The following is a 13782-nucleotide window of genomic DNA, read 5'->3' as shown; positions in this document are numbered from 1 at the left end:
ACCCTAAAGTTTCTGAAACTGTTTGAATGGTGTCTGTGAGTATAACAGAACTCATATGGCAGGCAAAAACCTGAGAAGATTTCATGCAGGAAGTGGCCTGTCTGACAAGGTGTCGTTCTTCTTGTCTCTGTTTATTGAAGAGTGAGGATCTTAGCTGTCCCGTGACACTTCCTACGGCTGCCATAGGCTCTCAGAAGGCGTCAAAACGCTGAATCGTGGCTTTGCAGGCTCTGGCTGAAAAAAAGTAGCGCGTTTGGGTAGTGGCTGGTTACAGTACTGTGAGACTCAGGCTCGTGCCCGCGTCGACCGAAAGCTTTGTTTTCTTACCTCTGTTTAGCTAAATGGACATTCCCGGTTGGAATATTATCGCTTTTTTACGAGAAAAATGGCATAAAAATGGATTTTAAACAGCGGTTGACATGCTTCGAAGTACGGTAATGGAATATCTAGATTTTTTTTGTCACGAATTGCGCCATGCGCACGACCCTGATTTACCATTTCGGATAGTGTCTGGGACGCACGAACAAAACGCCGCTATTCGGATATAATGATGGATTATTTTGGACCAAACCAACATTTGTTATTGAAGTAGCAGTCCTGGGAGTGCATTCTGACGAAGACAACAAAAGGTAATCAAACTTTTATAATAGTAAATCTGATATTGGTGAGTGCTAAACTTGCCGGGTGTCTAAATAGCTAGCCCGTGATGGCTGGGCTATGTACTTAGAATATTGCAAAATGTGCTTTCACCAAAAAGCTATTTTAAAATCGGACATATCGAGTGCATAGAGGAGTTCTGTATCTATAATTCTTAAAATAATTTATGCTTTTTGTGAACGTTTATCGTGAGTAATTTAGTAAATTGTTAGCAAATTCCCCGGAAGTATGCTAGTTCTGAACGTCACATGCTAATGTAAAAAGCTGTTTTTTGATATAAATATGAACTTGATTGAACAAAACATGCATGTATTGTATAACATAATGTCCTAGGTGTGTCATCTGATGAAGATCATCAAAGGTTAGTGCTGCATTTACCTGTCTTCTGGGTTTTTGTGACATTATATGCTAGCTTGAAAAATGGGTGTCTGATTATTTCTGGCTTGGTACTCTGCTGACATAATCTAATGTTTTGCTTTCGCTGTAAAGCCTTTTTGAAATCGGACAGTGTGATTAGATAAAGGAGAGTCTTGTCTTTAAAATGCTGTGAAATAGTCGTATTTTTGAGGAATTTGTAATTCGCGCCACGCCTATCATTGGATATTGGAGCAGGTGTTCCGCTAGCGGAACGTCTAGATGTAAGAGGTTAAACCAACCACATTGTCCGATTTCAAAAAGGCTTTACGGCGAAAGCATAGCATTAGATTATGTTAGTACATCACCTTGACAAGAAAAACCACACAGCCATTTTCCAAGCAAGGAGAGGCGTCACAAAAACCCGAAATACAGTTAAAATTAATTACTAACCTTTGATGATCTTCATCAGATGGCACTCATAGGACTTCATGTTACACAATACATGTATGTTTTGCTCGATAAAGTTCATATTTATATCCAAAAACCCCATTTTACATTGACGTGTAATGTTCAGAAATGTTTTGCCTCCCAAAACTTCTGGTGAATGAGCACATCAATTTACAGAAATACTCATCATAAACGTTGATAAAATATTAAACTGTAATTCAAAGAATTATAGATACACCTCTCCTTAATGCAACCGCTGTGTCAGATTTCAAAAAAACTTTACAGCGAAAGCACACTTTGCAATAATCTGAGTACAGCGTTCAGACACGAAACCAAACCCGCCATTTTGTGGAGTCAATAAAACTCAGAAATAATATCATAAATATTCCCTTTGATGATCTTCATCAGAATGCACTCCCAGGAGTCCCAGGTCCACAATAAATGTTTGTTTTGTTCGATAAAGTCCATCATTTATGTCCAAATGTCACGACGAAAAGTCAAAAAAAGTTCTATTTATGTTTGTAGAAATATGTCAAATTATGTATAGCATCAATCTTTAGGATGTTTTTAACATAAATCATCAGTAATATTCCAACCGGACAATTCCAATGTCTTCAGAAAAGAAAAGGAACACAGCTCACACTCACGTGAGCGCACGCCTATGAGCTCATGTCATTTCCTCAGTCATCTAACTCCAGGCCCTCTCGTTCGCTCAATATTCACAGTAGAAGTATGAAACAACGTTCTAAAGAATGTTGACATCTAGTGAAAGCCTTAGGAAGTGCAAAATGAACCCTAAGTCACTGTATAGGCAATAGGCAATCACTTAACCTGTCTGGGCCAGTGGGACGCTTGCGTCCCACCCTAATCAACAGCCAGTGGAATCGCGTCGCGTGAAATGCAAAACCTCATAAATGCTATAACTTCAATTTCTCAAACATATGACTATTTTACACCGTTTTATAGATACACCTCTCCTGAATCGAACCACGTTGTCCGATTTCAAGAAGGCTTTACAGCAAAAGCAAAACATTAGATTATGTTAGGAGAGAACCCAGCCAGAAATAATCACACAGCCATTTTCAAAGCAACTAGATGCATCACAAATACCCAAAACACAGCTAAATGCAGCACTAACCTTTGACAATCTTCATCAGATGACAATCCTAGGACATCATGTTACACAATACATGCATTTTTTGTTCGATAAAGTTCATATTTATATATAAAAACAGCATTTTACATCGGCGCGTGACATTCAGAAAATCTTTTCCCTCAAATGCTTCCGATGAATCAGCGCTACAATTTACAAAATTACTATTCGAAAACATTGTTAAAATGTAATATTGTCATTCAAAGACTTATAGATTAACATGTCTTGAATGCCACTGCTTTGCCAGATTTAAAAATAACTTTACTGGGTAATCACACTTTGCAATAAACGACGTGGTATACCCAGCAAAATAGGCTAGGCTATACATGTTGGAGCCATCTTGGAACGATCAACCATCAAAAATACTATTGTAAATAAAACCTTACCTTTGATTATCTTTATCAGAAAGCACTTCCAGGAATCCCAGGTCCATAACAAATGTAGTTTTGTTCGAAAAAGTTAATAATTTATGTCCCAATTGTTAGCGCGCTCCGAAGGCTACTGAAAATGTACCGTGCTGAGTAGGACTTGTCGTCACGAATGTACAAAAAAAATATATTTAAGTTCGTTCAAACATGTCAAACGTTGTATAACATAAATCTTTAGGGCCTTTTTCAACCAGAGCTTCAATAATATTCCATGTGGACGTTTGCATCGTCTTTCAAAACGTTTCGAAAGGGGAGGGTAGCCATGGGCGGCCACGTCATAATGGGAAATGGCCCTCCACCTGTGACCACTTTCCACAGCCTCTCTTTCAGTCAGTTTTGATAGTAGGAGACTCAAACCACTTTGTAAAGACTGGGGACATCTAGTGGAAGCCTTAGGAAGTGCTAAATGATTCATAAGCCCCTGTGTGTTTCAATGGCAAATGTTTGAAGTGATATCCACACATCAGATTTCAGTTTCCTGTCAGGATTTGTCTCAGGGTTTTGACTGCCATATGAGTTCTGTTATACTCACAGACACCATTCAAACAGTTTTAGAAACTTTAGGGTGTTTTCTATCCAAATCAATCAACAATTATATGCATATTCTAGTTACTGGGCAGGAGTAGTAACCAGATTAAATCGGGTACGTTTTTTATCCGGCCGTGCAAATACTGCCCCCTATCCCCAACAGGTTTTAAATACTACAACCCTCAGATTTCCCACTTCCTGGTTGGATTTTTCTCAGGTTTTTGCCTGCCATATGAGTTCTGTTATACTCTGAGACATCATTCAAACAGTTTTAGAAACTTCAGAGTGTTTTCCATCCAAATATACTAATAATATGCATATCCTACCTTCTGAGCCTGAGTAGCAGGCAGTTTAATTTGAGCACGCCTTTCATCCGGACGTCAAAATACTGCCCCCTACCCTAGAGAAGTTAAATGTCTTACTCACGTCGGCCACGGAGAAGGAGGGGGGGGCAGTCCTTGTTAGCGGGCTGCGACTGTGGCACTGTATTATCCTCAAAGCGGGCAAAGAAGGTGTTTAGTTTGTCTGGAAGCGAGACGTCGTTGTCCATGACGTAGCTGGTTTTCTTTTTGTAGTCCGTAATTGCCTGTAGACGCTGCCACATATGTCTCGTGTCTGAGCCGTTGAATTGCGACTCCACTTTGTCTCTATACTGGCATTTCGCTTTTTTGATTGCCTTGCGGAGGGAATAACTACACTGTTTGTATTCGGCCATATTCCCAGTGGTTAAATGCGATGGTTCGCGCTTTCAGTTTTGCCCAAATGCCACCATCCATCCACGGTTTCTGGTTAGGGTAGGTTTTAATAGTCACAGTGGGTACAACATCTCCAATGCACTTCCTTATAAACTCACTCACCGAGTCAGCGTATAGATCGATGTTGTTCTGAGGCTGCCCGGAACATTTCCCAATCCGCTTGATCAAAACAATCTTGAAGCGTTGATTCCGATTGGTCAGACCAGCAGTGAATGGTTCTAGTCACGGGTACATCCTGTTTGAGTTTCTGCCTTTAAGACGGTAGGAGCAAGATGGAGTCGTGGTCGGATTTGCCGAAGGGAGGGCCTTGTATGCATCGTGGAAGTTAGAGTAGCAGGGATCGAGTGTATTGCCCGTGCTGCAATCAATATGCTGATAGAATTTAGGTAGCCTTGTTCTCAAATTTGCTTTGCTAAAATCCCCAGCTACAATAAATGCAGCCCCAGAATATATGGTTTCCAGTTTACATAGAGTCCAGTGAAGTTCCTTGAGGGCCGTCGTGGTGTCTGCTTGAGGGGGTATATACACAGCTGTGATAACTGCTGAGAATTCTCTTGGGCGATAATATGGCCAGCATTTGATTGTAAGGAATTCAAGGTTGGGTGAGCAGAAGGACTTGAGTTCCTGTATGTTGTTATGATTACACCATGAATCGTTAATCATGGAGCATACACCCCTGCCCTTCTTCTTCCCAGAGAGGTGTTTATCTCTGTCGGTGTGACGCATGAAGAAGCCCAGTGGCTGAACCGACTCTGACAACATATCCCGAGAGAGCCATGTTTCCATGAAACAGAGAATGTTACAATCTTTGATGTCTCTCTGGAAGGCAACTGGACATTCGCGAGTAGTATACTCGGAAACGGTGGGCAAAGTGCACGCCTACGGAGCCTGACCAGGAGGCCGCTCCATCTGCCTGTTCTGCGGCGACATTGTTTTGGGTTGGCTTCTGGGATTAGGTCCACTGTCCTGGGTGGTGGTCCAAACTAAGGATCCGCTTCGGGAAAGTCGTATTCCTGGTCGTAATGTTGGTAAGTTGACGTCGCTCTTATTTCCAATAGTTATTCCCAGCTGTATGTAATAAGACTTAAGATTTCTTGGGGGTAAGAAATAATACAGAAAAAACATGCATAGTTTCCTAAGGACTCGAAGCGAGGTGACCATCTCTGTCGGTGCCATCTTGCATCAATCAGTATTAACTCAGGGGTGAACTCCTATTAATTCTCATAGGTTCTGAACATAAGACGGGGCATTAAGAGTTATCAGTTTTGACATATGTTTTAAGAGTGAAAAAATATAAACATCTTCCATTTGAAAAATGTGCCAAAGCGATTTGAAAAAAAAAACATATATTTGTGGTAAGTAGTGAACGATTACACACTTCAGGAGAAAGGAAGTATTATAAGGATGCACCAATCAATCAGAGATTTAGAAAAAAGTAATCAAATGTTTGGTCTAATGATATTCTATGTACAATACTTTCTATGGTCACTAGGATAGAGCTAGTCCATCCCCCTCCACCCTGCCGGGTCACAACTCTCCCGGTAGCGCCTTACTGCTGGGTCTGAAGAGGGTGTCTGTGTTGCTGGTCGACTGCAGGAAACCACCAGGGCAGAGTGGAACTGTGAGAGAAGGACACGAGGAGGGAGGGAGATGGAGATTTTATTTAATAAAGTAAGAACAATGGTGTGTGTGTGAATTAGACTACAATCTGCTTCTGCAAATTCTATTCATTGATTGATAAACAATATACACTCAGTGGCCAGTCTGTTAGGTACGTCCATTTAGTTCCGGAACGGACCCCCCTTTGCCTCCAAAACAGCCTGAATTGTCCGGAGCATGTATTCTACAAGGTGTCGGAAATGTACCACAGGGATGTTGTTGGTTTATGCTGACGCGATGGTATCACGCAGTTGCTGCAGATTGGACGGCAGCACATTCATGCTGCCAACAGCCCATTCCATCTCATCCCAAAGACACTCTGTTGGGTTTGGTCAGCAACAATGTTCAGATACACTGTGGTGCTGAATTGGTATCAAGGGACCTAACGTGTGCCAGGAAAACATTCCCCACACCAGTACACCACCCTGTACCGTTGACAACAGGCAGATGGGTCCATGAACTCATTCTGCTTATGCCAAATCCTGACTCTGCCATCAGCATGAAGCAAAAGGAACCGTGATTTTTTCCCCCACTCCTTAATTGTCCAGTGTTGGTTATTGCGTTCTTACTGGAGCAGCTTCTTCTTGTTTTTAGCTGATAGGAGTGAAACAGTGTAGTCGTCTGCTGAAATAGCCCATCAGTGACGAGGATCTACGAGTTTTTCATTCCAAGATGCCGCACTGCACACCACGGTTGTACTGCGCCGTTATTTGTCTATTTGTGGCCCGCCTGTTAGTTTGCACGATTCTTGCCATTCTCCTGCGACCTCTCTCGTCAATGAGCTGTTTTCACCCACAGGACTGCCGCTGACTGGATGTTTTTTGTTTGTCGCACTATTCTTGGTAAACTCTAGACTGTCGTGTGTGAAAAGTCCAGGAGAGCGGCTGTTTCTGAGATTCTGTATCCGGCGCGCCTGGCACCGACGATCATACTTCGCTCAGTTGCTTATGTCACTTGTTTTGCCCATTCTAATGTTCAACCAAACAGGAACTTAATGCCTCTGGCTGTCTTATATAGCAAGCCACAGCCACGTGACTCACTGGCTGTAGGAGTGATCTATTTTCATTAATGGGGTAGCGTACCTAATAAACTATCCACTGAGTAATATATTGTTGATATTTGTTTATGAACCCATATTTCCAAAACCTAGTTATTAAATGTCTTTGTTTCACAGGGACCACCCCTAACCATCGTTCTCTCAGTGGGAGGGACTTATCATCTGGGGAGCCTCAACAACAACATGTTGATGATGAGACAGAGAAGAGTCTCTCCCAATCAGAACACCTCAAACACCAGCACAGACGTACAGGAAAGAAATCTCACCACAACTGCACTGACTGTGGGAAGAGTTTCACTACACGGAGGTCCTTCATAATTCACCAGCAAACACACACAGGAGAAAAGCCTTATAGCTGTGTTGAGTGTGGGAAGAGCTTTGTTACATATAACACCTTCAAATATCATCTGAGAATTTATGAAGGGGAGAAGCCCTACCTCTGCCTTGATTGTGGGAAAAACTTTGTTAATGCAGGAGCTCAAACCATACACCAGCGTGTACATACTGGAGAGAAGCCTTTTAGCTGTAATCTGTGTGGGAAGAGCTTTGCTGTATCAGATAAACTAACTATACACAAGCGCATACACACTGGAGAGAAGCCTTATAGCTGTGATCAGTGTGGAAAGAGCTTTGCTGAATCAGGGACCCTGAATTCACACAAGCGAATACACACTAGAGAGAAACCCTATGTCTGTCTATGTGGAGAGAGCTTTGCTCGTTTAGGGCCAATGAAAAAACACCAGAAAGCAAAAATGTGCCATATTTCGTCTCCCTCCTATCCGAAACCATCTCCAGATCCCTAAAAAAAGGATCAGTACAAAACATCTAGTGAACAGTCATATCCATCTCCCATTCTTAAACAGTTGCTTTTGTCTGATCACCATGGTAACCTCTGTGCAGCATAATATGCAGCTCTGATCTAGGATCAGGTCTCCCCTGTGTCTATGTAATATCACACATTGGGATCTAAATGAATAAATGTTATCATAGAAAATGTCATAGTGAACCTGTGTGGGGGGGTGTTGATAATTGTATCTTCTTTCATATACTCAGGATACTATTATTATTAAATGTCATTATGTAGAATAATGTTTCAACAATAGGTGTATATTGGGCGGCAGGTAGCCTAGTGGTTAGAGCGTTGGGCGAGTAACCGGAAGGTTGCTGGATCGAATCCCAAACGGACAAGGTAAAAATCTGTCATCTGCCCCTGAACAAGGCAGTTAACCCACTGTTCCCCGGTAGGCCGTCATTCTAAATAAGGATTTGTTCTTAACTGACTTGCCTAGTTAAATAAAGGTTAAATTAAAAGAAAAATCATATATTCAATAAATTCAAGCCATTATCTTCTAAACAAGAACTTTAATTTGTTTTATAATATCTAAATTGATTTGTTCCTAAAATGAATCAATTATACATTGAATAATAATATCCATGAGGTCAAGGCAAGAACTAAGCATGCTGTGTCTTGTAACAACGGTTAATGTAATAACTTTTAGATTTATAATGTAATAAAACCGGTAAATGAATTATCTTGATTGTTAATTATAATGAATTGTTATAATAATAACTTTTTCCATTTAATGTAATAAGTTACGTTATCAGGTGAGTAATAATTTATGAATAACTTAATGACTTCAACCGATCATGTAATAACACCTAAACCAATGTTTTAATGTATTACTATCCTAATGTTAATGCACATACAACACTCCACTAATTGCTAGGGCGTCTGATTGCTCTGGTATAGCTGTTCTTTATCTGAACGCTGTAACAAAGAAACTAACTGTAGTGTAAGCTAACTACAGATTTACTGTCACTTTTAAACGCTGAAGAAAGAATAGCTAACTATGGATCGGGTAAGTTTGGTTTACTTTTATTAACAGTATGCCTACTGTGGTGTATAACATGTCTAGGCCTAGTTATCATCTTTGATCTTCCATATCCATTCATTCCATTTGAACAGCTGGACAAAATAAACAATGATGGTAATAAAAACCAGGGATATTTTGTCCTTCAGCAAAGTACCCTACTTGCCTAAAGCACAGTTTGATACAAGGCAATGCGCAACGAGCAGGTAAAGTCAGAACCATGGATAAATAATGAGGCCAAGGCTACACCTTGCAGTAGCGGTGTGTGGGTAAATTCACCTGGGAAGCCATATTACAACCCACGTGTTGTGATAATTGCGTTTTTTGTTCTAGCCTGTTACTTCATATGCCTTGACACAGCCGTGACGAGACGACAGTGGCAGAATCATTTCGACCACACCTTTGTTAAATCATGAAACCGGAGAGCAACATCTGTCTTGTTAGGTTCACAAAAAATGTTGCATGTAACAAACAGTTACATGACCTACAGAATGATCAAGCAAGTTAATGTTCCCGACGTTTTCGGACAACTTAACCTGTTATGGCTAGGGGGCAGTATATTCACGGCTGGATAAAAAACGTACCCGATTTAATCTGGTTACCACTCCTACCCAGTAACTAGAATATGCATATACTTATTACATATAGATAGAAAACACCCTAAAGTTTCTAAAACTGTTTGAATGGTGTCTGTGAGTATAACAGAACTCATTTGGCAGGCAGAAATGTGAGAAGGTTTCATTCAGGAAGTGGCCTGTCTGACAAGGTGTCGTTCTTCTTGTCTCTGTTTATTGAAGAGTGAGGATCTTAGCTGTCCCGTGACACTTCCTACGGCTGCCATAGGGTCTCAGAAGGCGGTAAAAAGCTGAATCGTGGCTTTGCAGGCTCTGGCTGAAACAAAGTAGCGCGTTTGGGTAGTGGCTGGTTACAGTACTGTGAGACTCAGGCTCGTGCCCGCGTCGACCGAAAGCTGTGTTTTCTTTCCTCTGTTTAGCTAAATGGACATTCCCGGTCGGAATATTATCGCTTTTTTACGAGAAAAATGGCATAAAAATGGATTTTAAACAGCGTTTGACATGCTTCGAAGTACGGTAATGGAATATTTAGATTTTTTTTGTCACGAATTGCGCGCGACCCTGATTTACCATTTCAGATAGTGTCTGGGACGCACGAACAAAACGCCGCTATTCGGATATAACGATGGATTATTTTGGACCAAACCAACATTTGTTATTGAAGTAGCAGTCCTGGGAGTGCATTCTGACGAAGACAACAAAAGGTAATCAAACTTTTATAATAGTAAATATGATTATGGTGAGTGCTAAACTTGCCGGGTGTCTAAATAGCTAGCCCGTGATGCCTGGGCTATGTACTTAGAATATTGCAAAATGTGCTTTCACCAAAAAGCTATTTTAAAATCGGACATATCGAGTGCATAGAGGAGTTCTGTATCTATAATTCTTAAAATAATTGTTATGCTTTTTGTGAACGTTTATCGTGAGTAATTTAGGAAAATGTTAGCAAATTCCTCCGGAAGTTTGCGGGGGGTATGCTAGTTCTGAACGTCACATGCTAATGTAAAAAGCTGTTTTTTGATATAAATATGAACTTGATTGAACAAAACATGCATGTATTGTATAACATAATGTCCTAGGTGTGTCATCTGATGAAGATCAAAGGTTAGTGCTGCATTTAGCTGTCTTCTGGGTTTTTGTGACATTATATGCTAGCTTGAAAAATGGGTGTCTGATTATTTCTGGCTTGGTACTCTGCTGACATAATCTAATGTTTTGCTTTCGCTGTAAAGCCTTTTTGAAATCGGACAGTGTGGTTAGATAAAGGAGAGTCTTGTCTTTAAAATGCTGTGAAATAGTCATATGTTTGAAAAATTGAAGTTTTTGTATTTTTGAGGAATTTGTCATTCGCGCCACGCCTATCATTGGATATTGGAGCAGGTGTTCCGCTAGCGGAACGTCTAGATGTAAGAGGTTTTAACAACTATTAAATTAGTTACCGCAAATAAAACAGGCGCTGACTCCACTATTCAAGCACCATTTCAACTTCAACATCATCTTATCACCTATGCTTAGTCTACTACAGTGACATCTCAAATACACCAAAAACCAGGGATGCAACTTTCACGTTGTTAGGGTTTGACCAACTATTTGTGTGCATATCCTATATAATATAACAATCTGTTTGCATAACCTATATAATATAACACAGATGCTATAATGATAAGTTTATTAACTATAAGATAATTGAATACTGCTATATGTTAGAGGAAGTGGTTCATGTGATGGTGGGTCATGTGGACAGAATGCTGATGCTGTAGAAACAGGATTGTCTGTAGAATAATAGCAATAACATGATATGGGTGAAAGGTATATGCAGGGGGGTGTAAGGGTTTTAGAGAACTGTGCATTGTGAAGTCACAAGATGAGACATCCGCCAGAGACAACAGCTACGCCAGGAAACAGGAGTGTGTCTAGAGGTTGGGACCAACCTGCACGCCAACGATAGGCTGGAATAAGTCTAAACCATATTCTAGCCTCTACTATGACAGGCCCTCATGGAGAGGGAACTAAGTCTGTCCAGTATTTAAGGAAGAACATGTGATGTCATTGTAAGTTCTCTGTCTGCCCTGCGGGGTTTACAGGGAGCCCGTATATACGAGCCACACATTTACCATTCAAGTGTTTGCATTAATTAAAGTACAAAGAAATCAGAAGTTACTATGTGCTGACTATTTTGTCCTGATACCAGATTCGAATTGACGCAACTTTAACAACGTGCACATTTGTCCATTAAGAACCAACAATGTGCTACAAATCTCAGAGCTCTATCATACCTGGTCAGTATCTCTGTTGCCTGGCAACAATACAGCTGCTATTAGTTAACGTTAGCTTGCTTGTCCAAAGTCCAGCAGCTAAGTTATCCTCTGTAGCTAGCTAACGAACAGGCAAAGGAAGTTAACTAGCTGTAATTGTTTATGGAAGGTTTTTTACACAAATAATTATAGCCATTAGCTAGCTAGCAGACAACAGCTGACATCGACACTAAAGCTAGCTAACGATAGCAAGTTCACGTCCAAATGCCAGGCCTACATTTTTCCACAAAACATAACTAGCTAGCTAGCTACATCTGTTCAAATCCAAATTGTCATGCTGCTACCTTAGAATGCATGCAATGTAATGGAGTTTTCCAATGCTAGCTAGCTACTCCCATGGTCGCATACACATACTTTGCAGATCTTATTGCAGGTGTAGCGAAATGCTTGTGTTCCTAGTTCCAACAGTAGAGTAATATCTAACAATTCACAATACACACATCTAAAAGTAAAATAATCGAATTAAGAAATATAATAATATCAGGACGAGCAATGTCGGAGTCCACAGTATAAATACAGTACATTCTTGAGTATGTGGACACCACTTCAAATTATTGGATTTGGCTATTTCAGCCACACTCATTGCTGACAGGTGTATATAATTGAGCACACAGCCATGCTATCTCCATAGACAAACATTGGCAGTAGAGTGGCCTTACTGAAGAGCTCAGTGACTTTCAACGTGGCACTATCATAGGATGCCACCTTTCCAACAAGTCAGTTTGTCAAATTTCTGCCCTGCTAGAGCTTCCCTGGTCAACTGTAAGTGCTGTTTTTGTGAAGTAGAAACGTCTAGGAGCAACAACGGCTCAATCGAGAAGTGGTAGGCCACACAAGCTCACAGAACGGGACCATCGAGTACTGAAGCACTTAGTGCGTACAAATCGTATGCCCTCGGTTGCAACACTCCTTGCCGAGTTCCAAACTGCCTCTGGACGCAACGTCATCACAATAACTGTTTGTCTGGAGTTTCATGATATGGGTTTCTATAGCTGAGCAGCCGCACACAAGCCTAAGGTCACTATGCGCAATGCCAAGCGTCGGCTGGAGTGGTGTAAGACTCGCTGCCGACTGACATCTGGGTTTGGCGGATGCCAGGAGAACGCTACTTGCCCCAATGCACAGTGTCAACTGTAAGTTTTGGTGGAGGAGGAATAATTGTCTGGGGCTGTTTTTCATGGTTCGGGCTAGGCCCCTTAGTTCCAGTGAAGGAAAATCTTAATGCTACAGCATACAATGACATTCTAGACGATTCTGTGTTTCCAACTTTGTGGCAAAAGTTTGAGGAAGGCCCTTTCCTGTTTCAGCATGACAATGCCCTGTGCACAAAGAGAGGTCCATACAGAAATGGTTTGTTGAGATCGGTGTGGAAGAACTTGACTGGCCTGTACAGAGCCCTGACCTCAACCCCATCGAACACCTTTGGGATGAATTGGAACGCAGACTGCAAGCCAGGCTTAATTGCCCAACATCAGTGCCCGACCTCACTAATGCTCTTGTGGCTGAATTGTAGTCCCCGCAGCAATGTTCCAACATCTAGTGAAAAGTCTTCCCAGAAGAGTGTAGGCTGTTATAGCAGCGTTGTGGTCGGATTTACCAAAAGGAGGGCAAGGAAGAGCTTTGTACGCGTCTCTGTGTGTGGAGTACAGGTGATCTAGAATTTATGTTCCCTCTGGTTGCACATTTAACATGTTGATAGAAATGAGGTAGAACTGATTTAAGTTTCCCTGCATTAAAGTCTCCGGCCACTAGGAGCGCCGCCTCTGGGTGAGTGGTTTCCTGTTTGCTTATTTCCTTATATCAAATGTATTTATATAGCCCTTCTTACATCAGCTGATATATCAAAGTGCTGTACAGAAACCCAGCCTAAAACCCCAAACAGCAAGCAATGCACGTGTAGAAGCACGGTGGCTAGGAAAAACTCTCTAGAAAGGCCAAAACCTAGGAAGAAACCTAGAGAGGAACCAGGCTATGAGGAGT

Source organism: Salmo salar, chromosome ssa03, assembly GCF_905237065.1.
Source record: "Salmo salar chromosome ssa03, Ssal_v3.1, whole genome shotgun sequence".
In the NCBI taxonomy this organism is placed as follows: domain Eukaryota; kingdom Metazoa; phylum Chordata; class Actinopteri; order Salmoniformes; family Salmonidae; genus Salmo; species Salmo salar.
This window is presented reverse-complemented; position numbering follows the sequence as displayed.